The following is a 3,338-nucleotide window of genomic DNA, read 5'->3' as shown; positions in this document are numbered from 1 at the left end:
GAATATGAAGGGATGATATCTAAAAATTAAATAAAATTAAGGGGTGAGAGAGGAGTTACTGAAAGAGAAAGGGAGATGTAGAATGAGGTAAATTATCTCACATAAAAGAGGCAAGAAAAAGCTTTTACAGTGGAGAGAATGAAGGGGTAGGTGAGGGGGATTGAATGAACCTTACTCTCATCAGAATTGGGTCAAAGAAGGAATAACATACACACTCCAATGGGCATAGAAATCTATCTTACCCTACAGGAAAGTAGGAGGGAAAGTAGATAAGAGAAGGGAGGAGGTGTGATAGATGGGAGGGCAGATTGGGATAAGGGGTAGTCAGAAGCAAAACACTTCTGAGGAGGCATAGGGTGCAAAGAGAGAGAATAGAATAAATGGGGGAGGCTTTGGATGGAGGGAAATACAGTTAGCAATAGGAACTATGAAAAAAAATTTTGAAGCAGGTTTCTCTGATAAAGGCTTCATTTCTCAAATTTATAAAACTGAGTCAAATTTATAAAAATAAGAGCCATTCTCCAATTGATAAATGATCAAAAGATATGATCAGTTTTCAGATGAAGTAATCACAGCTATCTATAGCCATATGAAAAAAAAATACTCTAACTCACTAATGATTGGAGAAATGCAATCTAAAACAATTCTGAGGTTCTACCTCATACCTATTTGATTGGCTAATGGGACAGAAAAGGTAAATGACAAATGTTGGAGGGGATGTGGGGAAAATGAGACATTAATGCACTGTTAGTGGAGTTATGAACTAATTCAACCATTCTGTAGAGCAATTTATAACTATGCCCAAAGGTCTATAAAACCATGCATACCCTTTGATTTAGCAACACCACTACTAGGTCTGTATCACAAGAGATTTTTTTAAAGGACCTATCTATGTACAAAAATATTTATAGCAGCTCATTTCTGGGGGCAAAGAATTGGATATTGAGGGCATGCCCATCAACTGGGGAATGGTTGAACAAGTTGTGGTATGTGATGATGGAATATGTACTATAAGGAATGATGAGCAAGATGCTTTCAGAAAAACCTGAAAAGACTTGCATGGACTGATACAAAGTGAAATGTAACATCAATACTGCAAGATGATCAGCTATGAATGATCCAAGACAACTCTGAAGGACTTACGAGGAAAAATGCTATCCATCCCCAGAGAAAGAACTGATGATTTCTGAATACAGATTGAAGCATGCTCTTTTTTTATGTCCTTTATTTTTCTTGAGGTTTTTTTGGGAAAGGCGTCTTTGTTTTCTTTCACAACATGACTATTATGGACATATTTTGCTTAACTACACAGGTATAACCTATACCAAATTGCTTGTCTTCTCAATGGGGGGGGGAGAAAGGGAGGAAATTTGGAACTCGAAGTTTCAAAAAACAATGTTAAAATTATTTTTACATGTAACTGGGGGAAAAATTTTAAAAAATTTTAAAGCAAATGTTTATTGGGTATTTTGTTCAAGATGAGAAAGCAGTGTGGCTAAATAGACAGAAGCCAGCTTTGAAGTCAACCTGGATTTAATTCTTATCTCTGATATAAACAAGCTGTATGACCTTGGGCAAATTGCTTAACTTCTCATAACCCCAGGCATCTCTAAGGCTGTTAGAGGGGGTGCTGGTCTTCAATAATGAAGAGAGTTTACATATAAGGAGGTCCCCACACATTGACACCCCCCCCCAAAAAAAAGGGGTCAAGGCATTTAATATTCCATCACCTCTAAATAAACACTTAGCACAGTTGGAAGCTCTTCTAATTGTATTATAAAATAGAGCATATTTGGGTGAAGGGAAGGAGGGACTCTATGCAGGTGCAGTCTGAGAGACAGAAGACCAAGACCATCTGAAGGAGAAATGGCTGCTAAATTGTTTGAAGCTGTTGGCAATTTGGCCTGGGCTTAGCTGTTGTAGGAGGAGTTGTCAACTCTGCCTTATATAATGTAGATGCTGGCCACAGAGCTGTCATCTTTGATAGGTTCCATGGAGTCCAAGACATTGTTGTAGGGAAAGGGACTCATTTTCTCATCCCGTGGGTACAGAAACCAATTATTTTTGACTGCCATTCCCGGCCACGGAATGTCCTAGTAATCACTGGTAGCAAGGATTTACAGAATGTCAATATCACTCTTCGTATTCTCTTCCGACCTGTTGCCAATCAGCTGCCCCGAATCTTTACCAGCATTGGCGAGGACTAAGACGAGCGGGTGTTGCCGTCCATAGCCACTGAGATCCTCAAGTAGCTCGATGTGATGCAGGATCACCCAGAGAGAACTAGTCTCCAGGCAAGTAAGCGATGACCTCAAGGGCGAGCGGCAACTTTTGGGCTCATCCTGGATGATACTTCTTTGACACATTTGACCTTTGGGAAGGAGATCACCGAGGCAGTAGAAGGCAAACAGGTGGCTCGGCAGGAAGCAGAGAGGGCCAGATTTGTAGTGGAAAAGGCTGAGCAACAGAAGAAAGCAGCCATCATCTCAGCAGAGGGTGACTCCAAAGCGGCCGAGCTGATTGCCAATTCACTGGCCACCGCAGGAGATGGCCTAATAGAGCTTCACAAGCTGGAAGCCGCAGAGGACATAGAGTATCAGCTTTCCCGCTCTCGGAACATCACCTACCTACCCGCCGGACAGTTGGTGCTCCTCCAGCTTCCCCAGTGAGACCTGCGGCTGCACCGATCCTACCCCACTCAGCCATGATCTAATCCATAGCTTTTTCCCTGTCCTCCCACCCAAAATCACTAAGATTTAATGATTTGACCTAAACAAAGGAAATAAAATTGAAGTCATTTTGGGATCTTGAAAAATAAATAAATAAAATAGAGCATATTCTGTAGAAAACTTTGTGCTTTAATTAAAATTTATCTTTTAACACTATAACCTAGAAAATCTTATGTTTGAAAATAGATGCAAAAGGAGTTTTTTAAAATCAGATTTTTAAAAGTATTGCCATGATCAGAAAGAGGGGAAACACATGCCACCCAGTGGTTTTTAAAAGAATTTTTTTTGTTTCTGTCAACGCAAAAATTTCAAATTGTGCATATGGTGAATGTGCAATTATTTAAAATCATACAAAAGTAATAAAACACAAATTACTGTAGAACTCAAAAGGCAAGTTTATGGCATTGAAATTGCCTTAAGTAAAGCAACATATTTTTATAGCTTATATATTGCTTAGCCAATATTTAAACAAGGATCTTATCTCATTTCTCTCTTGTTATATAATAGATTGTTTTTCCAGAGTAGCATAAGTAATGTTTATCTAAAATATACCAAGTTGTAAGAAAATTTTTTGAAAATAAAATACTCTGACACAGACTATGAGAAGTT

At 38.9% G+C, this 3,338-nt stretch overlaps 1 pseudogene; it reads left to right on the top strand.

Moving 5' to 3' along the window:
* The first annotated feature begins 1,866 nt into the window (after nucleotides 1-1,866).
* LOC110216944 (prohibitin 1 pseudogene) lies at nucleotides 1,867-2,669 on the top strand (annotated as a pseudogene).
* Nucleotides 2,670-3,338: the final 669 nt, after the last annotated feature.

This window comes from Phascolarctos cinereus, unplaced genomic scaffold (genome assembly GCF_003287225.1).
Source record: "Phascolarctos cinereus isolate Bilbo 61053 unplaced genomic scaffold, phaCin_HiC Scaffold_5;HRSCAF=322, whole genome shotgun sequence".
NCBI lineage: Eukaryota > Metazoa > Chordata > Mammalia > Diprotodontia > Phascolarctidae > Phascolarctos > Phascolarctos cinereus.
The sequence above is the reverse complement of the archived record's forward strand: the minus strand, read 5'-3'. Positions and strand labels throughout refer to the sequence as shown.